At 39.5% G+C, this 24,894-nt stretch overlaps 1 protein-coding gene and 1 long non-coding RNA gene across 4 annotated transcripts in view; one reads left to right on the top strand and one right to left on the bottom strand.

Annotated features, from left to right (window-relative positions):
• The window catches only part of AKT3 (AKT serine/threonine kinase 3), a 308,341-nt gene that overhangs the window by 266,000 nt on the left and 17,447 nt on the right, over positions 1 to 24,894 (bottom strand). The window lies entirely within an intron of this gene.
• On the top strand, positions 11,572 to 23,136 carry LOC123585223. The gene is made up of 3 exons (XR_006705985.1): positions 11,572 to 11,915; positions 12,195 to 12,949; positions 23,088 to 23,136. It is a non-coding gene; the product is annotated as an uncharacterized LOC123585223 (long non-coding RNA).

The raw sequence follows: 24,894 nt of genomic DNA on the forward strand, positions 1-24,894 counted from the left end.
TCAAATGTTGAGTTAGGAAAAAAAACAACCAACCCCTTTTCCACTTATGTTCTTGAAAGTATCTAAATTCCCACAGGAATCTGTTCTATTATCTTCCCTCTCCTGTCTTTAAATCTCACCTTGCCATTTCTGTAGCTCCCTCCTAGACAGCAAATGTATGTGCCTCTCGTTATAAAAAATATTCACTTCATCGTACTGCACACTCAACCTACAATCTTATCTATCCCCCCACTTCACCGCATCAAGCTTCCTGGAAGAATGCTTTCTCACTTCCCGTTGATTCCTTAACCCTCAACTCAGGGTACCTAACATGGCTGTCAATCCCTTCACACAGGAGTGGCCCACTCAACAGCCATTGTGAGCTCCCCGGATACTCACCATGGATTTCCTGTCTGTTCCAGTTCCCTGCCCCTTCCATGTGACTTAGATTCTGCTCGTCCTTAAAGGACAGCGGACAGGTCTAGGTGTGAACCTGGCTCCAACACTGATGATACTTGTCTGAGCTGACTCAAGGGTCAGTCTGTCTCCCTAAGGCACAAGTTACTTGAAGGCACACACTACATATTCATCTTGACCTGCCCAAGTCCACAGGCTCCAGCACATAGCAGACACTCAGGGAAGCTTTGTGGGAGGGTGAGAAGAAAGGACACAGGGGAGGGGTGGAGAGGGAAGAAAGGGAGGGAGAAGAACACACAGGACACAGGTTTCCTCAATCTTTTTAATCCCTAAGTACAAAGCAGGAAAGTTAACCATAAAAGTACTTCAATCAGTGATTGCGGAATCTAACTGAATGCTTATATATATATGTATGTATATATACATACACGTATATACTACCTATGTAATGGTTTGGTTTGGTTCAATTTCACTGGACATTCACAGCTAAAATTCTGAGAATTACACATTTATCTTAAAGGTTTGGTTATAAAAATCACACTGTTACCTACAGTTGTAGACTTATTAATAAGCAAATTCAGTTTTAGAAATCACTACTCAACGAAGGAATAATATAATTTAGCATTCTTTGACTTCCAGAGGGCATCGGGGAGGGGCATACTTAAGTTGGAGTCCACGTGAAATGAGGAGGAAATACAAGGTCAACACTGAAGTCTGGAGATAGGGTAGTAAAAAAAATTCCATACATGTCCTAAAATTAACTTCTTGGTCTCTGAAGAAAATGTCATAAATAAGTTGGGATAGGTTTTACAGGGCTTCTTTTAGGGGCACCTGGGTGGCTAAGTCAGCTGGGCGCCCGACTTTGGCTCAGATCATGATCTCGCAGTTTGTGAGTTTGAGCCCCGCGTCGGCCCCTGTGCTGACAGCTCAGAGCCTGGAGCCTGCTTCAGATTCTGTGTCTCCCTCTCTCTCTGCCCCTCACCCACTTGGGTGTGCTCTCTCAAAAATAAACAAACATTTACAAAAAATAAAGGGCTTTTTCAAAAGTCTGATTTCTGCTACTAAAGGAAAAAGAAGATATCCCCAAATTTAAAGCAAAATACACATAAACAAATTGCTTTAAATAAATGCTCTTTTATTATATTTCAAGGGAAAACTGGTACTTCTGGACACTAATTAAAAGTGAAAACGAGGGGCGCCTGGGTGGCTCAGTTGGTTAAGTGTCCGACTTTAGCTCACGTCACGATCTCATGGTTCGTGAGTTTGAGCCCTGCATGGGGATCTGTGCTGACAGCTCGGAGCCTGGAGTCTGCTTTGGATTCTGTGTCTCCCTCTCTCTCTCTGCCCCGACCCCACTCACACTCTGTCTCTCTCTCAAAAATAAGTAAATGTTAAAAAAAATTTTTTTTTTAAAGTGAGAAGAAAACCATCCCTTTGCAGTTAAAAGGAGATGAGGACAATTCCCAGAGGAAAAAAGAAAACTTCACCAAATTCTACTTCATGTAACTTACAGTTCATTCCTCTCAGCTCCTACTTTCTGCCTTATTTCCAAGTCTCCATGCCCTTCACTGACTCTTCAATGTCCGCACTCCCCAGGGTGCTACCCTTGAACTTCCCATAGGTGTGCTCACTGAGCATGCATGTCTACACCAGCCCAGCATGGCAGTTAGAAGCATACTCTTCAGGACCAGATGCACCTGCCTGTGTTTGAATCCTGGCCACTACTAATTAGGTGTGTAACGTGAAGACTTAACTTCTCTGTGCCTCAGTTTACTCACATGCTAAAAAAAAAAAAAAGGACAAAACACTCTCAGGATGTCGTGAGAACTGAATTAGTATACATCAAACGCTCAGAATGCTGCCTGGCACATACGTGATCCAAAAGTGTTAGCTATGGGAGGGACCGCATCATTTATCATCCAAACCAGGGCACTCTGAGATATAAAGAGACTATTAATAACCACACTGGAGCAACAGGCATAAACCAGGACAGAGTCACCCAATCAGCCTAAGATGCACCACAAAATACTGTTGACAGGCGACAGTTTCTGTCCTACAATTATACAGCTAACCTAATATTGTTCACTTCCCATTAAACAAACCTACTTATAGGCTATTATTTCTGAAAGTGGGTTCAATGGGGGGAAAGGGTAGAGCAGGTCAAAAAAAGTTTCAGAAGCACCAAATTAAAGGTAAACAAGGTACTACCATCTAGTTTCTACCCAAAAGTCACTGGTATACTAATGTGCCTTATTTGACTTTATAGCTCCAATTAATTTTATTTTGCAACTACAAAGTTTTTATGAAATAAAATTTAAATGAGCAACTGGCTTTTTTTTTTAATATAAAATATGTACCTACCTATAAGCAGTGCTCTTTTCCTCAGGACCTAGCCCTTAATGAGTACTACGTATCTGGTGAATGAATGAATACCAGAAACACTTCTCACAAAAATGATTTCAAAAACTAAAGCTATATCAGAAAGAAAGTAAAAGTCTAGTTTGGGGTTTTAGGTGAGCTTCCTCAGCTTTTTCTGATAGAGGGTTCCGTTAGAACCCTTGGATAAGAATTGCATTGGTTGTTCCACTGGGTCTACTCTGGACTAAACGTGGCTTGGTAATCCAAGAGGAAAAATCTTCCTAGAAGATAAAAATAACAACAGTCGTAGCCAATGCAGAAGGAAAATACTACGCTCCAGAGCCAACTACACATCATTGCCTTTGATCCTCACAATAACCTTTAGGTTAATTAGGTGTCACCTTTAAGTGACATCCGTCTTGGTCGTGGGAATTTTAGTAGATCTCATGTCCACAACTTATTTCCAACTGCCTGACCAAGACTTTATTTTCTGTAAGTTTGCTCACCTCTTTTTTGCTGGCACAATTTTATGAGGCAAATTCCAACACAATCCACCACCAAGCCCAACTACTGGTAAGGCAATGAACCATTAAGTGCTCAAATCCTGTTACGAAACCGCCCACATGAACTCTACACCATGTGGTCTCAAAGGGCAGCACATCGAAAGGCATAACGCAGCTGTGAGAAAGGTCGCATTTATAACCATACATTTATAACTACACGCTTGTGACTTAAAATAATCTTCCTTGCTGGAATCTCTCAGAGAAAATGGAATAAGTAAATATTCAAGCACAAATAATTCCACATATCAAACTTTGGAGCTGGAAGGAAATTTACAGATTCTAATCAAAGTAAAATGTTACTGAAGATAAATGCTTTTCTATCCGTGAACTACACTGCCGTATTATTACTGTTGCCATTCTTTACATGAGGGCACAGGTTTAGCAATTTGTCCAAGTTTACACAGCTGGTGAGCAGAGGACTTGAAATTCAGACCCAAATCTGTCTAACACCAAAACGAGGATCATTAATTTTCTTTACAGTATACCAAGATTCCTCCTCCTTAACATTTTTCTGTAACCCAAATTACTCCATCAAAAATAGGACTTCAGGGGCGCCTGGGTGGCGCAGCCGGTTAAGCGTCCGACTTCAGCCAGGTCACGATCTCGCGGTCCGGGAGTTCGAGCCCCGCGTCGGGCTCTGGGCTGATGGCTCAGAGCCTGGAGCCTGTTTCCGATTCTGTGTCTCCCTCTCTCTCTGCCCCTCCCCCGTTCATGCTCTGTCTCTCTCTGTCCCAAAAATAAATAAACGTTGAAAAAAAAATTAAAAAAAAAAAATAGGACTTCAGAGCTAGACGAGATCTCTAACAACCTCTCCGTCTTACAGCCTCAGTGACACCAAGTACTTTTATATGTTGGTTGCACAGAGCTGGTCACTGAAAGAGCGAACACGGAAACCCGGGACTTCTGTCAGATTCACACCCAATGCTTTTCGGCGTCACAAAAGATCAATGCTTACCAATAAGAATGATAATGACAGCTTTCACTTATCAAGCACCTACAAGAAGCCTAGCACTACATATGGCGTCCTGCAGAATTATCTTGAATCCTCCCAATGATCTCTAAAAGCCCACAACTGCAGACTCCAAAGCCAGCTACACTTTTGTGTCCATCATAACACTTTCAATAATCCCAACTAGAAACCCAGGGTGTGTGTGTGTGTGTGTGTGTGTGTGTTGTGACAGTTGTTTTGTTTTTTTGTGTTTGTGTTTGTTGCTACTAAAACTGACCCATGGACACCTGCTGCATTTTTGTGGAGACATAAAAATATTGTGATACGTGACGTGGAAAACACTTTTCCTTCTAAAAAAGAAAAAGCTTCTAGAGTATCTTTTTATGAAACCATAAACTAAAAAAGCTGGTAAGCCTCATTTATATAAGCAATCAAAGGCTGATTCTTCCCTAAGAAATCTGATTTCAACATAAGGCTTTCATTAGACAACTTGGTTTGTTATAGCACAAATATATACACGCACATACATACATATGTGTGTGTAAGACTGGAAGGAAACGTGCCAAAATTTTAGAGCCACCATCCCTCCCACAATCATGGTGACCTTCTTCAAGAAATGATCCTACAACCCAGGCTCTCCACTAGCAGTGGCTGCTATCCTCCTGGCTACACTGATAACTGGGGATGGAAAAACGACACCAACAGAATCCAGTCTTGGTTTTATCACATGGCTCCTGGGAGAAGCCTACCTTCCTTTTGGATGGTGAGCCCCAACGCTGCCACCCTGGAGCCACCAGGAACCACAGACCTGCTACCAAGCAGAAACCTCCTTGAAAATGAGACCATCCCAGCTGGAAACAGAGCAGAATGAAGCCTGAGAGAGGATGCCTGACGTCATCACCAGGTTCCCTGGATTCAGGCACACCTGAAATCAGTCCAGCCTGGATTCACCATTTACATGATCTTATTAATTTCACCCCATCTTTTAATGTTCCCTTCATTGTGTAAACTTGTGTGGGGTTCTTTTTGCTTAAACTTCTTAAAGTCTTGACGCAGTATCCTCCTAGAGAAAAGTCCTCAGGTAAAAAAATAATAACATGCTGCAAAATTTTAAACATTTGAAAATTTGATCAATAATTTTTTCTACTTAAGACATGCTTTTAAATGTATATACTAACAAAACTTCTAAACACAGTGAATACATTTTCTTCCTAAATAAGGTGATTTTAAATCCTTATAGAATAACAGTAATTGCATTTTAGGATAATATTAGAGTATCTGGTGTTCAATTTTTTTTTTCATCAACATTATTCTAAGGGTAGGAAATACTACGTGTCTACTCTCTGCCCGTTAGCTGCCATGCTATTCGCCAACTTCAGAATACGCCGGGTGGGTAGGGGCTTTGTCCGTGCAGGCTCCTGGGGTACGTGAACAGAGAAGGAAGGTCTAAAACCAAGACGATTCTGCACTCTCCAAATCCAGAGAACATTCTAGCCACCACACACAAGTTCCTTCTTCCATAATTATCCTTCCTTCTCTCTGCTCTCCCCTCACACTCACTTCTTCCCTCTAGACTGATGATCGCCCCTCCTCCTTTCCAAGAGTAACCCTTCCTCCCAAGTTCTCACCCCCTCCCACCCTCTGCTCCTGTTCAGCAACAACTGTCTCGGTCAACTGCAGGATCTCCCGCCCCACTACCAAGTTCCCCTCTGCCATCATACACATACAACACTGCCCCTGACCAAGCTGTCCTCATCTTATTTATTCCTCCTCTACTTTCGCTGCCAAATTTTTCAAGCAAATGGCTTTAATCTGATACCCCTTACTCCCCAGAAATCTGGCTTCCATACTGCACCCCGCCCCCCGAAATCACTGAAACTGTATTAAGAACATTCTTGGACTACCCAATCCAATGGCCTTTTTCTGTTTCATTCCCTCTGCAGACTCTGCTGCTCATGACATCAATGATCCTCTCGTAAAATGTCTTGTGTATTGGCTGTGACCTTCCTATTTTAGCTCTCTTCCTAATAAATCACTCCTTTGGTAAGTGCCTGAAGAGTCTCTTTCCCCTCCCACTCCCCACTTGTTATGAGAGGAAGTGTTTCCTGAGCTGCTTCTTCGGTCCACTGCTCATCTTCCCATATACTTTTTCTGCAAAATTGCACCTACCATTAAAATCTAACTGTGTTGTTCTCCTATATGAGAAAAACTATTTACAGATACACACACACACACACACACACACACACACACACACACACACACACACGAAAGGCTGAATAACCATGTCTGTCCCACCTTCTCACATCAGGACCCCTCCTGACCTGGCTGAGAATGGCATCACTAGTCTCTCTAAAACCATGGCGCACACAGTCACCTCTGGGCCGGTGGGCCCAATATTCTTCCATTCTCCCAAAACATCCTATCAGAGTCAAATGCCACTTCCCCCATGAAGCCTTCTCGGTCACACACCCACACCCCTCTCCAAAGCAACACGAAGTCTCAGGTCTCACCTCTACACAGCCACAACGCTGAAGAGACAGTTTGATTAGAGTGCTTTTATGATCAGAGACAGTATACATTCCTGTGATTTCATCTCACTCAATAATCATTTCAGGGGCAAGGGACATGCTTTATCCTTTTTCTGGTTGCTAGAACACAGCAGGCACATGATATTGACTGGAAAACATGCTTGAAAGGCCGAGGTTCAGAATGTCAGTAACATCTTAAAACACTTCATATACCTACACTGCTTTGCCCGCATCAAAGTTCAAAGTGATCGCCCTCTGAACACTGAAAGCATTTACTGACTACACCAGTAATTTGGCATTTATGATTTTCTGCTGTGAACATTATCCCATTTTTACATGCATATTGTCTTATCTTCTCAACTGGATAAGTACTTGAGAGCTATAATTTTTAATGTTAAGCATATTATACTATATGGTGTGATTCCTCGCACCCTACCAGGCATTCAGTAAATATTGCACGACTGTTGATGAGCCTCACTGTTAGCAATTCTAAGAACTATCTGATCTGTTATCAACTTATTGTTTTAAACTAAGTCCTCTCAAAATCAGTCATTAAGAAAAAAAATACATGGAATTAAGACAATAAATATCTTTAAATTCTAGCCCAAATAATATATTTATTTTTAAAAGAAAAAGCAACAGTGTGTTCTTTCCTTGCAAATACAAATGGACATTAGGGGCGCCTGGGTGGCGCAGTCGGTTAAGCGTCCGACTTCAGCCAGGTCACAATCTCGCGGTCAGTGAGTTCAAGCCCCGCGTCAGGCTCTGGGCTGATGGCTCAGAGCCTGGAGCCTGCTTCCGATTCTGTGTCTCCCTCTCTCTCTGACCCTCCCCCGTTCATGCTCTGTCTCTCTCTGTCTCAAAAATAAATAAAAAAAAAAAAAAAAACGTTAAAAAAAAAAAAAAAAAAAAGCAATTTCTCGGGGTGCCTGGATGGCTCAGTCAGTTAAGTATCCAGCTTCGGCTCAGGTCATGATCTCCCAATCCATGAGTTCAAGACCCATGTTGGACTCCGTGCCTGCAGCCTGCTTTGGAATCTGTATCTCCCTCTCTCCCTGCCCTTCCCCAGCTGGTTCTCTCTCTCTCTCTCTCTCTCTCTCTCTCTCTGTATCCCTCTCTCCCCCTCAAAAATAAACATTTAAAAATTTTAATAAAATAAGCAATTTCTCTACAATTCATAATGTAAAAATTGATTCAGGCAAGTATCATCAATGGAAATTTAAACAAGTGAAGGGTTGTTGGGAACTATGACCCACAGATTTACAAATGGGAAAAACCCATCTTTATAGTGAAGAGATCCAGAAGTCACCTTCTTGATCAAGTATACATCACCTATGTGGTATTCTCACCCAAAAAAGTTCAACGTGAATCTAATAGTGAGGAATATTAGACAAATCCAGAACGGGGGACGTTCTATAAGGCAACCTGAGGCATAAAACCCTCAAAAAACTTAGAATCAATTTCACAGAAATATAAATGTCGTATTATTATTATTCCAGAATGAAATGGGCCAGAGATACAACTAAGTAAATAGTATGCACCGTAGATTTAAAAAAAAAAAAAATTATGTTTATTTATTTTTGAGAGAGAGCGAGACAGAGCACGAGTCGGAGAGGGGCAGAGAGAAAGGGAGACACAGAATCCGAAGCAGGCTCCAGGCTCCGAGCTGTCAGCACAGAGCCCAACACGGGGCTCAAACCCATGAACCAGAAGATCATGACCTGAGCCAAAGTCAAATGCTTAACCGACGGAGTCACCCAGGGGCCCCTGCACCGCAGATTTTTAAAAATGTTTAAGTTTTTTTGGGACTATTGTACTAGATGGGATTACTGAAAGCATTAATTTCTTAGCTGTGTTAATGGTATTGTAGTTGCGAACACCTCATTCTTGGGGATCAGGGCTAAAAGGACTCACAGACAGAATAATACCTGCAACTCCCTTTCAAGTGGTTCAACCAAAAATAAAGAAAAAGAAGAAAAAAGCAGGAGGAAAAGTGTTAACTATGCCAGGTGTTAGATGCGTTAACTAGCATGGTGCACTAACGGTCTCACAATGGATAAGCGCATCAAAACGTCGCACTGCACAGCTTAAATACATAGTTTTGTCAAGTGTACCTCAATAAAGCTGGGAAGAAATAAATGTGGCAAAACATTAAGGCTGCTAACATGCTTGTGAACACTATACTTTCAGCTCTTCGGTATACTTGAAGTTTCCAAGATAAGAAGTTAGGAGTGAATGTGCCCTCCTTTTCTTTCCAGTCACTAAAGATAAGAAGAGGTCAGAGCTGAGGTTAGAGCCCTACTGTATCTAACATTTATTCCTTTTAAATACGTTTCAAAATACGTGAAGTGACCTCTGAGAAGACAGGCTATGTAGATGTAACTTTGGTGACAACGAAACAACAGTAAATGATTACATGTAAGATAAGCAGAGAAATGTTTTCCTCATTTGACAAGTAACCCTCTGTAGTTCTTGGTAATAATTACTGGTCAGATAACTCCTTTCTCCAATATTTAAGAAAACACGCATTTGTGGGGCGCCTGGGTGGCTCAGTCGGTTGAGCGTCTGACTTCAGCTCAGGTCGTGATCTCGCGGTCTGTGAGTTCAAGCCCCGCGTCAGGCTCTGTGCTGACAGCTCAGAGCCTGGAGCCTGCTTCAGATTCTGTGTCTCCCTCTCTCTCTGCCCCTCCCCCACTCATGCTCTGTCTCTCTCTGTCAAAAATAAACATTAATTTTTTTTTTTTTTAAAGAAAACATGCATTTGTGAACATTCCTGAGTCTGCACGTTCGTCCAGTGCCAGCCTGCCGCCCCATGAGTCGACCAGCCCCTTCCCCTGCGTGAAGGACTGGACCCTCCTTCTCTTGAGCTGGTGCCCAACCCCCGTCCCACCGCCTGCCATCTCTGGGCAGTTGCCTTCTCAGCCTTGCGACTTCAACCTGTCACCACATTCGCCTTGTACCACTGAATGGCAGGATGCCACAAGACTTAGGACTTTCACAATCAGTCTTTATTATCCACGGTTCCTGTGAGTCAGGAACTCAGGACCAATGGGGCAAGAGGCAAAGAGAAACTACCACAGCAGCGCTGCTCAGAAAGGGGTAAGGAAGGAGGTGGCTGGCTGTTACTGGCTCATAGCAATTCTGAAATCGAGGGGGGCCCAGGCAGCTCCTGATGAGGGTCTGCCCTCCACGGTCTTGGTTCTGCTTTCTGAGTCATCCTTTCCTTCGCAGAGAGGAGGGCCCACGTGTGACACGATGTTGTGCTCTCAGTGCACTTCCTATCTCCAGAGGTTCAGCGATCAAAAGGCTGCCCTCCATCTGTACTGTCTGTGGCCCCTTCAGGCCGAGTCAACAGTGGTTCTGCCAATTCGATGGTCTTTAGAGAAAAGAGAGAGGGAGACAGAAGAAGAGAAAAAAGTCTGTGGATCTCCCGTGCATCTTTGGACAGTTCACTCCATTCTGAGACAAAGGCCACAGCCACAAATCTCTTCAAGCCCCTCTGCGGGGACAGCTGAGGGCCAGCTCTCCAAATGTGCTCAGAACCCCTAATTGTTGGACTAGAATTCTCTGAGGGAACACCTTGGATCTTGCTGAGGTCCTAAAGGATTTTAAAGTCACATCTTCAGCTTCACTTGTGGATCATGTTCTCCTGCAAATGTCCCATATTTGATCTTCCCCAGAATCTATTTCTTAATTTTAGTGGTCCTGGTCATGGAAAAGAGGCCAGATGTTTCCAAGCTCAACAGTTCCTTGCTCCTTTTTGTTTAATAGTACTTCCTTTAGTTTTTGTCTCTCCTTTTACATGTTAGCAACTGGACTGCTAAACTCTCTGCCACTACAGAACAAGGATTTCCTTCCTCACATTTCCACTAACATTTTTTCCACTGTTCCTTGCATTCTCACCCACGGCCCATCCAAAGCCCCTCAAGCTTCACTGACAGTCTATTCTAAGGCTCTTCAGGCTTTCACTAATTGCCTCCAAATCTTTGACAAAACAAAACCATCCCTTACAAAATCTGTATTATCAACTGCTACGCAACGAACTACCCCCAAATCAGCACTTTACTGCACAAATTCAACAGAGCAAGAGTAGCTTAGCCTGGTGGTTCTGAAATAGGACCTCTCATGAGGCTACAGGCAACATAGTTAGCATGGAGAAGGCATCAAAAGGCTCTAATTGAACTGGGTTTTATTCCAAGACAGTTTATTCACATGGTTGACAACTTCATAATATACTTTAGACTATGATTCTATATTCTTGGTGTGAAAAGGAGCTCAGTGGCCACTCCACCCTTACATGGCTCTGGATAATGCTTTTCCAAGTTAAGCACCAGGTTGAAGAACTGCTTTTTAAAGTGGCCTATCAACAGCTTATCTTTCATGTTTTAAATTACAGAACTTGAGCAATTCATAATTTCACTACAGTTTTATGGGTAACCTGCTGAAACCATTTTTATAACCACTTATGTAAAAACTCAGTAGTGATTTAGCAAAAGCTGAAGACCGTCTGGATGCAAAGGGGCTATCTGGTCATCTTCCACCGGACCACTAAACCAAAGACTCAGGCTCCTAATGTCAGTGACACAGCACAGAAGACACTACCCCACTGCTTCTGACACTACCTCTGGTCCTACCACCACACCTATGACTTATGTCATGACTAAAAAATAATAATAGACTGCATAAAATTAAAGTTCAAAGATACAAAGAAAAGGGAGATAACTAAAATACAGGAAAATACAAGGGCAGAACTAACATCCACACTGGGTGGAAAAGTAATTTTGTGTTAATGAATGGAAACTTGAATCAAACAGTTTGAAGACAAACTATAAAAATTCACTGGAGGGAGGGGGTGCGCTTGGCTGGCTCAGTTGGCAGAGTGTGTGGATCCTGATCTCAGGGTTGTGGGTTTGAGCCCCACTTTGGGTGTGGAGAGTGCTTAAAAATAAAATCTTTAGGAAAAAAAACCCACTGGGAACGAAAGAAGAAAATAGATAAAACAGAATGGAAGAAATGATAAATACAGAGGATAAATATCCAAAGTTAGTAAGGCACTATGTCTCTACTGCAGATTACAGAGGACCACAAATTCTTTGTCATTCTTTCCATTAAGAAAAGGTCTCAGGGCGCCTGGGTGGCGCAGTCGGTTAAGCGTCCGACTTCAGCCAGGTCACGATCTCGCGGTCCAGGAGTTCGAGCCCCGCGTCAGGCTCTGGGCTGATGGCTCAGAGCCTGGAGCCTGTTTCCGATTCTGTGTCTCCCTCTCTCTCTGCCCCTCCCCCGTTCATGCTCTGTCTCTCTCTGTCCCAAAAATAAATAAACGTTGAAAAAAAAAAATTAAAAATAAATAAATAAATAAATAAATAAATAAATAAATAAATAAATAAAAAAGAAAAGGTCTCTATTTCTTTCCATCAAGAAATGGACTCTATTTCTCCCCTTGATTCTAAGCTGATCTTGTGACTTGTTTGAGACCAATAAAATGTGAATAAAGCAAATGCTGTGCCAGCTCTGGAATTAGCCTTTGGGAGGCCGGTGTCTCCCACCCTCAGAAGGCAGCCATACACTCTCAAGAGTGCAGGGCACTCTGTGGGAAAAGGGTGATGTGGGGGAGAACTAAGCCCCAGCCAACACTGAACCAAGGACCCAAATTTGGGGGAAAGGCTTTCTTGGATCTCCCAGTTTAGCCTTCAAATGCAGCCACAGGAGTGATTCTGAGTGAGATCACTAGAAGAACTTCCAAATCAAACCATAAAATCATGAAAAATAATAAACCATTGATGGTTTAAGCCACTAAGTGCTGGGTGGTCTGTTCCACAACAGCAGATAACTGATGTCACAAAACAGATCTAAAACAACACGATACTGCCAAAATATATGGACAAAGCTGGACCCCGCAGCAAAAGACACCTGTATCCTAAGTCCTTGCTAGAAAATATTCTTAGACTGTCTGAAAACCCAGCTTGTTTCAAAAGCCTGGTTGAAAGTAATAGCCTTTCTATGTCTGAAATTACTTTCTATTATTTACTTACTCGAAAAAATATTCTAAATTCTATCCCAGGATTAAGTCAGGCATGGAAATTTTAGTATCACATTTTCGTATTTTACAATTTTGTATCTACTTTAAGATGCTTTAAGAAAATTCCACCCATGTAAGTGTATTCTCATTCTCTGATCAATTCATTCATCAGCAGTTTTTGAGGGCTTACCAGGCAGTAGGCATTAGAGTGGCAAAGATGAACAAGGCATTGAGGGCAGGTAAAAATCTGACACTTCCCCAACCTTTCCAGAAACTCAATCCCTACCTAGTCTGCGCTCCCAAAGCACTCTGTGCAAATCTCTGTTTTGTGATAATAACAGTAATAGCAGCTAACACTTCTGGAGCACTTACCAGTATAATTCTACACCTTTCACATGATTTCCCTCACTCAAGCCTCACAACGACCATCAAGAGGTAGGTAAAAACTGGCATTATCCCCACTTCACAGATGAGGAAATTCACCTTTTACCCCCACTGACACTCTGGACTCCATGAGGACAGGTGACCTGTTTCTTCATCTTTATATCCTCTCCCCAGTCTCCAGCACACATGTCTCTCTAATCAAATAAAGACATCAGTTTATCCAAGTACTAGAAATGAGTATGATCATTTCCGTTTCAAGGACAATTTTTCACTCCGCAAGAGCAAAAGTGAGTAATATCTTTTTGGACTAAGAAAAAAATGGGTTAGGACTAAATAAATATCCCTGGTTTACTGGTAAGACAAACCTAAGGTTAAAGTTTACCAATTCATTGATAAACACTACTATTAAATCCTAAACTTTTATAAATAAGTCTAATTTGATAGTAACACATTTTACTCAGCACCATTTTTTATTTTTTTATTTCATTTTTTTTTTCATTTACATCCAAGTTAGTTAGCATATAGTACAATTATAGTAGATTCCTGAAGTCATTATATCCCTACATATAACACCCAGTGCTCATCCCAACAAGTGTCCTCCTTAATGCCCCTTGCCCATTTAGCCCATCCCCTACCCACAATCCGTCCAGCAACCTTCAGTTTGTTCTCTACATTTAAGAGTACTCAGCACCATTTTAATGCTGAAACCCATAAACATCACAATGGCAACTGTACACATCTGTATTTTGAAAAATTTTTTTAATAAGTCCATGACAAAGGAATAAGAAAATAAGGGGTAATACCCATTACAATACATGCCATGGGAAAAACCCAAGTAAATGTAAGACCTAATATCTTGACCAGTGTAATCTGGGTATTTGGGGCTGACGCAGTACTATTTGGGTTGGTAGAGCTGAAATCATCAGCTATAAAACCTGTGACTACCAGTTTCATTGCATACTCAAAGACTTAAAAACAAAAATGAAAACCTTACATAATGTACCTGATACACTAAAAACTCACAATCCTTAGAATCCTGGATAGAAACTGAAATTTGGAATTTATAAGAAAAATAAAGTCAAACTGGGGAGCATTTTACCGACCTACTCCCTAACTCACAATCATCTCAAAAGACGAAAAGGAGCACAAGACTAGTACTCCCAAAATCAGACAAAATGGCCCCGTTTTAGAATAACCTCCACAGGGGTGCATTTTAGAGAATGCTCATATGCCAAATCCTCAGTCTAACCTCTAGGAAGGCTGCTGTCTCTCCTAGAAATCTGTCTGGGAACTCAAGTACACGCACTGTAACTGTATAATCACAACTCGTGGTGGAAGACACTGTTGGCTAACGCAGAGTCAACTCCCAGTCCCCCTCACCCTTGTCACCTCTCCCTACACAGACTGAAAGACAGATACTAGCTTTCTCGCAGCTATGGGGACACATAACCCAGTTCTGGGCACCACAACATAAAAGGAAGTCTGATAGTGAGCTCTGAGAAAGCTGCTAGTTTCCTAATAAAAGGGACAGTGTGGCTGACACTCGCATCCGTCTTCCCTGAACAGAAATGTAATGCTTGTTAGCACAGCCATCTTGAAACCTTACAGCAACAACTGTAGCACGAAAAGCCAACAAGCCAAAGGTGAAGCAGCAGAGAGAGCTTGAATCTCTGATGATTTCATCTTTATTTGCTAAACAACTAGGAACTGCTCACCTTTACCCTTCTTAAGTGAAAAAAATAAACCAGTCTTTGTTTTGTTACTGTTGGCTGGGTTTTCTGTTATTTTTAGCAGAATGCCTGCCTTACTAATACATTTACAAACATTTAGAGAATATGGTGTACAATTCCTTTAATTAAAAAAAAAAAGTTACAGTACTTATCTAAATAAAAAACAGCATACTGATGCCAAGTGACAAATTAAATCCAGGAGGTCCTAGATAGTTTTCCTTCAATAATGTTCTTCTAAACTATCAAAGTAAGATATTCACTTTAGAAATCTCACAGAATACAGAAAAATATAATGAAGGAAAAAAAACTCACTACCAAGAGATAATATTTGGTATAGTTCCTTCCAATCAATTTTTTAAAACATACATTGATATACAAAACTGTATTTTATTTTCATCAATTGAGATCATGCAAGGTATAATTTATTATTGTTAATGGACACATACACCAAGCAACAATAGTTCAATAGCATAAGAAAGAATCCCTTCCACCATTCCCCTGCACAGGCACACACATGCACACACGTGCGTGCACACACAGCCTCACTCTCTATTCCACTTCACAACAATAGCCACTTTTAATATTTTCAGTATTATGCCTCTGTCTCTTGATTTATCACCTGTAACCACATCAACTGACTTCCCACTATGAAGGTGAAAAACTGAGTTCCCCTTCAACCTTCTTCCCAATTCTTATTACTGTTATTTTCATTTTCAGTTTTTGTATTGCTTGATATTATAAAGCTAAAAAATACACTTAAGTTCTATTTCTTGATCGATGAATTTTGGATAGAAATGTCTTTGTGTCCAACCATTAAGATAACAAAGTTAGTGTTCTTATATGGCAAGCAGTTTTAGTCATAAAATTCAAGCACAAGATTAAAATATCATTATCATTTGACCTTACCCAACCCTGAGTGAGGAAGAAAAAAATGTATGTACTTGTTGCTTTAAGCCCTACTTCACTCAACATCAGAAAAAGTGTTGGGAAAGACAAGCATAACAAAGAACAAATACAGAAAACAGAACTCGTAATCCTCAATGAATTGGAAAACATAGTTACAGGCCAACACGAATTTCAAAATTACAAAAGATGAAGCCAGAGGAAGAGAGTATAGCACTCAGGCCGGGCAACAGGAAAGGAATACTGATTAACTCCTCTTTTACACTTGTCTTCTCAAAAGAGAACCATCATAATGCAAACATTGATGCCCAGAGGTGCTGAGAAGACACTAAGTGACTTACCACTCTGAGTTCCAGTTAGCATCAATTATCTCTAAGAAATGCAGAGCACCAGAAGGGATTAAAAAAAAAAAAAAAAAAAAAAACCCTGAAAAGGGCAAGTATCTTTATTGTTTTTACAGAGGAAAACAATAGATGAGCCTAAACACTAACAATTACTAAATGTGATGTGAAATTCAGCATTAGGACCTATAACAGATTATTAAATAACCGCTACTGTCTATTAATTTTTTAGTATGTCCCATGCACTGGGATAAGAGCTAATCAAACATTATGATCTCGGAGTCTTAAACCACCTATTATCAGCACCATTTTACACATGAGAAATCTAAGGCATATTAAGATTTCTGCCCATAGTCACTAGTAAATGGCAAAGCCAAGATCTGAAGTTAAATTCCATCCTCTTGACCATTGGGCTAAACTGACAGTACCTGCGTACTTAAAAATGAGAAAAGTAGATGGATGAGAAGAACAGATTCACTAAAAGCAAGTTACATCAAATTGGTCATTTTTTCAAATTTTCTGAGTGACCATGTTGCAAGGGTGTAGACAAATCTCTAAGACATACTGTTAAGTGATTATGATGTCATTTACGCAAAGTGAGATAAAAGATCCAAATGTTTATACAGAATAAAGTGTAAAAGTCTCATTTCTTTAATTTTCCCTCTTCCTGTCCCCCACCTAATCTCTTGAATTCCAATCTCCTGACAAGAGACAAATACTACCCATAGTTTGACATGTATCTTTCTCAGTCTTACCTGTTTTCAGAAAAATGTTGGTTTTATAGCAGGACATCACACTTGACGGCAGTTATTTCTAAGAAGGAAATTGGGAGTGGAGGAACCATATCATACTCTATTACATACTGCTTGGACCTTTTACAAGAGGAACTAATGTATTATGTAGATAATACAAATTGTTTTAATCATAATGATGCTCGAAGAAAACAGGGCAAGAGTATCTAAGTGTGACCTCAATGGCCTCCTCGGAAGGGAAAAGTCTGATATACTAAACTATATAACAATTAAAAACTTATACGTGACAAAACCATAGAGTTAAAAGATATACTCAAACCAGGAAAATATTTGTAACAAGAAATTGATAAATAAAATAATGGTATTCTGAATACAAAAAAGCTCTTACAAATAATAAGAACATATCAAATTTATAAAATTGACTAAAGACATAAGCCTCATAGGGGCACCTGGGTGGCTCAGTCAGTTGGGCGTCCAACTTCGGTTCAGGTCATATTCTCACAGTCCGTGGTCTGAGCCCCACGTCAGGCTCTGTGCTGACAGTTCAGAGCCCGGAGCCTGCTTTGGATTCTGTGTCTCCCTCTCTCTGGCCCTCCCCCTCTCATGCTCTGTCTCACTCTCTCTCTCAAAAATAAATAAACGTTAAAAAAAATTTTAATAAAGAAGACATAAGCCTCATACCATAAAATTGATTAAGGATAAGAAACAAGTAATTCATTTGAAGAAAAAATGGCTAAAAGCATTAACAACAAAGTTAAGCCTCAGAGTAACTAATAAATGCAAAATAAAACAGCAATATGATGCCTAAAATTAAAAAGATAATACAAGTGATAATTATGGCAAGAGAAAGCAGAAACTTTTACATACTAGTGACAGGAATGAAAATTGGTAACATGTGGACAACAAATTGGCATATGTAAATGGTCTGCATAAACAAAACATAATAAAAGTTCCTTTAAAAGTTAAAACTAAAGAGGTGCCTGGGTGGCTCAGTCAGTTAAGTGTCCGACTCTTGGTTTCAGCTGAGGTCATGATCTCAGGGTTTGCTCAATTCAAGCACTCTCAGTGCAGAGCCTACTTGAGATTCTCTCTCTCCCTCTCTCTCTCTCTCTCTCTCCTGCTGATACACTTGCAAACTTTCTCTCTCTCTCTCTCTAGTAAGTAAATAAAAACTTAAAAAAAAATTAAAACTGAAAAAACCAGCTGTGGCCTTGAAGGGCAATCACGGCCCTCCCGTGCCGTGCTGTGGGGAACAGTCCTGCTGTGCTCTTCGCTGCACTGACCACACCTGCAGTATTAGGTTCACTCTGGCGACCACATTTTAAGAAAGACATTGACAAACTGAGATATTTCCACAGCAGGACACCAAAACTATGTGTGAGGGCTAGAAACATGTCATACAATGAACAAGTTAAAAGAAAAGAACAGTTTGCTTAAAAACATTTTAGGGAAGGTATCACAGCAATCCTGACATATTGGAAGGCCTGTCTCACGGAAAACAGAACTTGTTCTAGATTGCTCAGGAGGGCAAAACAAAGACCCCTACTACTCACAGCTGTTAAATAATCAGTTACGTCCTATACAGTGAGATTTTAGTTACCCACAATATCAGAGATCAATGATCCATCAGCAACGCAGTACCAAAGATTCTTCCAGGCCGGAAAAGTTACGTGTCATGAACTCAGAAGTACTTTGTGGTTCTAAGAGTAAAATATGGATAAGTGTTCCAGAACTATGACCACTACTCTGTTCTCACTTACCTGATTTAGGCGTCTTATATGCTAAACCATTCTGGGACTATCAGAGTCCTGTGCATAGAACATTCAGTCAGTTCTAGCAATTCCTACCCTATTAGCTCCATTTTCCTACAAACAACTTGACAGATATACAACCTGATCTAGAATGCCAGCCCCGCCCTTACCAAAACCCTATCCTAGATTATAGGCTGCTTTCATAATTGTGATCTATTTTGTGTTCCCTGACTTGCCCCAGCTGTCCCAATTCTAGTTCCTTGCCCTGCAATCTGTGACACACTGTTACTGGACCTTTTCTTATTTAAATGTATTTATTTATTTTAAGAGAGAGAGAGAGCGCACAGGGGAGGAGCAGAGAGAGAGAGAGAGAGAATCCCAAGTGGGCTCCGCACTGTCAGTGCAGAGTCCAACATGGGGCCTGAACTCAAAAACCATGAGATCATGACCTGATCCAAAACCAAGAGTCGAACACTTAACCAACTGAGCCACCCAGGTGCCCCAGCTGCTGGAACTTCTAAAAACTGTTTTCTTCCTCATTCACTCAAAGACTAAGAGCCTCCTACATTCAAAGTACTCGCAGAACCAATATGCAAAATGTAGTTGTATTAGACACAGTTCCTGCCCTCAGGGGAGTTGACAACAGACAAAGAGAAATAAAGGGTCTATGTGATAACTAGTCAATATAAAGCCACAAGGGAGCAAAGTGATGTAATACACAGACAAGAGAAATCATTCCAACTTTGTAAGACTGTGAACTGGGAAAAAACTGAGATTATATTAGAATTTATATTTGAAATACTTAGAACATTTTTATTGACAAGGATGCAGGGGAAAAAAAGTAGAAAAACTGGCGTTAAGCATCAACATACATAAAAGAAAGCACATTGGTATGTGCACGGTTAATCATTCCAGTAAGATAACGCAATTGATTACAGAATGTGAACAGATAATTAAAGAAAGTTTATCCATGTCAAAGAATATAAAAATAGTTTCTCCAAGGAGGTAACACAGTAAATTCTAGAGATACAGCTTCCCTGTAGTCCCCACTGCGACACAGAGAGGTAAGTGATACCACTCAAATGGCATAAGGATTCCACCAGATGTAAGATACTCCCCTTTTTCCATTCTCACAGGGTTTTAAACTCTCCTCCTGTGCAACTGTTCTGAGCCCCTCTCTCAGCACATACTAATAACAGACTTTTTAAAAAAGAACTCCAAAACACGTCTGAGTGTCAAGAAATAAACAAAAGATGAAGCATCATAAAATTGGCAATAAAGAAATTTCAGCTACTGGTCCGGACTAAGCCCCTAACTCGAAAAATGACTTGTCTTCTGTAAAGATAAATGGATATAAGACTAGGTGACTTCTAAAGTCTCTTCTATTTTAAAATTCTATAAATTCAGTTGGGAAAAAAAAGTTCAGCTATGTTTCCAGGTGTCTGGAACTCAGATGGTTGAAACCATCAGTTTCTGAGGTGCCTAGGTGGCTCAGTCGGTTAAGAGTCCAACTCTTGATTTCAGCTCAGGTCATGATCTCACAGTTCGTGAGTTCAAGCCCTATATCAGGCTCTGTGCTGACAGTGTGGAGCCTGCTTGAGATGCTCTCTCTCCCTCTCTCTCTGCCCCTCCCCTGCTCGTGCTCTCTCTCTCAAAATATATAAAACTTAAAAAAAAAATTTTAATTCAAAAACAGAAATCATCAGTTTCCTCAAATATCAATGTAGATGAAATTTCTACTCCACATAATTTGTTATGAGCAATAACAAAACAAAGTGAATGGTAAAACTTTAACAAATTTGTATATCCACACATTACAGCATATATACCTATCAGAGTTCCACTTCCAGTAGTTGCAGGGTGACTTAGACTAATTTTGCCATACATAAAATTATAAACTCTGTATAAAATATAAAAAACAACTATTCCAGAGAACAGCATAGAAAATGTTCTTTAGAAATAATGGCCAATGCAACTTCCCAAGTTTGGTAAAAACATAAATTTATAGATGAAAAACAACAAAAATCCAGTAATTCCAAAATAGGATACATACAAAGAAAACACCTAGGCACATCATCAAAGTGCTGAAATCAAGGCTAGAAAAATCTCGCAGGTAGTCACAGAAAATGATATGTTGTATACAGGTAACAACACAACGTAATAGCTGACTTATCAGAAACAAGGGAAAGTAGAAGAAAATGAATGGACATCTTTAAAGCGAGGAAAGAAACAAACTCACAAATCATAATTCTATATACAATAAAAAAAATCCTTCAAAAATAAAACAAATGAAAATATTAAAAAAAATTTTTTTAATGTTTATTTATTTTTGAGACAGAGAGATACAGAGCATGAATGGGGGAGGGTCAGAGAGAGAGGGAGACAGAGTCTGAAACAGGCTCCAGGCTCTGAGCTGTCAGCACAGAGCCCGACGTGGGGCTCGAACTCACGGACCGTGAGATCATGACCTGAGCCAAAGTCGGAAGCTCAACCGACTGAGCCACCCAGGTGCCCCGAAAATATTTTAAAATAAACAAAAATATGAGTGTACTGGTCACCAACAGATTTGCTCTAAAAGAAATGCTGAAGAAAGCTCTTCAAGCTAAAGGAAAATAATATCAGACAGAAACTCAAATCTATAGAAAGAAAGAAACACTGCAAATTAAGTACATATAAAAGACTATATTTATCCTGCTCTTCTTTAAAAGACATAAAAAGGACATAAAACAAAAATTCAAACATTGTATCACATGGTTTACAACATATTTATATCTGCTATATATGAGATACAGCAGCACAAGGCACTCAGAGGAGAGGTAAATGTAACTACAGTATTTCAAGGGTGTTCTATTTTACATAATGCAGTAAAATATTAACCCAGTATATAATGTGATAAATTAGGAATGCATATTATAATCCCAACAGCAGGGTTTCTCAACCTCAGCACTAGTGCATTTTGGAGTAGAAGATTTTCTGTTTGAGGAAAACTGTCCTATACATTACAGAACACTTAGCAACATCCCTGGCCTCTACCTACTAGATGCCAATAGCACACCCACCCCAAGTCATGACAACCAAAAATGTCTCCAGACATTGTCAAATGTCCCCAGGGGAGTAAAATAACCCTAGCTGAAAACCACTGCCCTACAATAACCATTAAGTAATGTAAGATTACAGAGAAGTTCAGTTTTTTCCATTATGGCCCACCTAACAAGCCTTTTTAGTCTTTTTTTTCCCTAACTGCTCTAGCCTCCCACATGAAATTTTAATACCACAGATATGCTGTATATGTTTATATAATGTGTCCCACTTGAAAGGCACAAATGACTATAAATATCTGAGTTTTTTGCACCTTCCCCCAGAACCAATGATTACCCCCTTGGGGGAGATATCCTCCCCTCCACTGAGAATGCACACTGACAGAGGGATTTAGATGAAATACTAAAAAAAATTCAATCAACCCAATAGAAGGCAAAAATATACCAGATATGAAGAGAGAAAAAAATTTTTAAATAGGACAAACAGAGAATAAATAAAAAAACAGTAGACCTAAATTCAATCATATCAATAATTACATTAACAAATATGTATGGTCTAAACACCCCCAATTAAAAGGTAAAGACTGTCAAATGAGATAAAGAGGAGAAAAAAAAAAAAAAAAAAACAGAACCAGACCTAAAACTATGCTATCTACAAGACAGACGGTTTAAATATAACACACAGATAAGCTAAATGTAAAATAACATTTTAAAAAGATAGAAGATGTAAACTTTAATCAGAAAAATCTGTAGTGGTTATATTAATATCAGACACACTGAATTTCAAGACAGAAAAAGATGGACATTTCGTAAGGATAAAAGATGCAATATATCCAGAAGATGATACAAATCTGGATGCATCTAACAACAGAGCTTCAAAATATATAAAGCAAAATAGAATAAAGGAACAGAAATTCACATAGTTGGGAGATTTTACTTCTCTCTCAGTAATTGATAGAACTAAAGAAAAAAATCAGTAAAGTTACAGAAGATATGACTCACCATCACCCATCCTGACCAGACATTTATAAAAAAAAAAAACAAAACTACACCCACAACAGCAGAAAAATCAAGATAGACCATATGGTGGACCATAAAAAAATTTTTTTAAATAACAAAAAATTCCAGATGACTGAAACGTTTATAGAATATCTTCTGTAAATACAATCAAACATTAAACTGAAATCAAAACACTAACATATCTAAAAACCCCTATATATTTGTAAATTAAGCAGCCTTCTTCTAAATAACCCATGGTTAAAAGAACAAATCCCAAGGGAAGTTAGAAAACATTTTACATTAAATAACAATGAAAACACATTTCATCAAAACTTGTAGGACAAAACTAAGCTGTGATGTAAGATAAATCCAGGGGCGCCTGGGTGGCTCAGTCGGTTAAGCGTCCGACTTCAGCTCAGGTCACAATCTCGCAGTCCGTGAGTTTGAGCCCCACGTCGGGCTCTGGGCTGATGGCTCAGAGCCTGGAGCCTGCTTCCGATTCTGTGTCTCCCTCTCTCTCTGTCCCTACCCCATTCATGCTCTGTCTCTCTCTGTCTCAAAAATAAATAAACGTTAAAAAAAAAAATTAAAAAAAGATAAATCCATAGATTTAAATGCTTATATTTTTTAAAAAAAGAAAGATTTAAAACCAATGACATACTGTTTTACCTTAAGAAGCCAGAAAAAAAGACAAGTAAATTAAAATAATAATGAGCAAAAACAGTAAAATAGAAAAGGTCAAAGAAAACAAAGCAAAAAGTTGGCTCCTTGAAAAGATCAATAAAATGTATAAACTCCTAGTAAAACTGATCAAAGGAAAAAAAAATGAGAGGGAGAACACAATTTACCAACATCAGAATTTAATAGGGGATTATAATTACAAATCCCTCAGACACTTAAAGAATAAGGGAATATTAAGAACAACTTTATTCCAAATATATCAACAACTTAGATTAAATGGAAAAATTCCTAAGAAATCACAGTTTTCCCAAAGTGACACAAAATGAAACAAAAAATCTGAATAGTCCTATGCCTATTAATGAAATTGTATTTATTATCAGAAACCTCACCAAAAAAGCCCCAACCCAAATGGCTTCACTGATGCATTTTACCAAACATGTTAAGTTAGGAATAAACCCTATCTTATGCAAATTCCTTCAAAAATTGAGAAGGGAATACTTCCCAACCTATTTTATGAGTCCAGCATAGCCATCAAACTAAAACATGAAATGAAAATTATAGCCAATATAAATGCAAAAAAACCCCACAATCCTTGACAAGGTACATCAAAACTGGTAAATCAAATAGAATACATCAGGACCAAATGGGACATATTCCAGCCGTTAAAGTAATACACCATATTAACACAATACAGGGAAAAGTCAAATAGTCATTTCAATAGATGTGGGAAAACTTTTTGAAAAAAGTGAACACCCACTCATGATAAAAACTCTCAGCAAAACAGGACAAGAAAGGAACTTTCTCAATCTGATTAAAGGCAGCAATAGAAAGCCCACAACAACTACAATAGTGATTATCACATAATATGATGATGGTGATGGTAAAATAACATGAGAAATAAGACCAAAAGTCCACTCTCACCACTTTTACTCAAAATTGTGCTGGAATTCCTAACCAGTGAAATGATCAGAAAAATTAACTCTAGACATAAAGATTGCAAAGGAAGAGGCAGAACTGTGACTCTTTGCAGATGACTTGACCACGCAGAAAACTGTAGAGGTAACTAACTTGAACAAGTGAATTTACAAGTCAATACACAAAACAACTGCTGATGGGGAAGGATAAGTATCCCTATCTCGCCTAAGATAGGGAGTAGTGTGAGTGTGTGCGTACATAACAGCAGCTCTACAATTCTACAGCTCTAGAATGCATATGAAAGCTTATCATTTGATGGTTCTCTCCATGGTTTACTTGATTAACATTTTCAAAACCAATGTATTCAAATAATAAAATAAGACGAAGAAAATAAGACAAATAAGAAAATAAAATAAAATTCATGTTATTGTAAATACATTAAATCTCAGAGTCCCAAAGTCATTAGAAAATAAACTTGGGACGACTGAGTGGCTCAGTCGGTTAAGCATCTGACTTTGGCTCAGGTCATGATCTCAAGGTTCATGGGTTCCAGCCCGCATCAGGCTCTGTACTGATTGATCAGA

Source organism: Leopardus geoffroyi, chromosome C3, assembly GCF_018350155.1.
Source record: "Leopardus geoffroyi isolate Oge1 chromosome C3, O.geoffroyi_Oge1_pat1.0, whole genome shotgun sequence".
NCBI lineage: Eukaryota > Metazoa > Chordata > Mammalia > Carnivora > Felidae > Leopardus > Leopardus geoffroyi.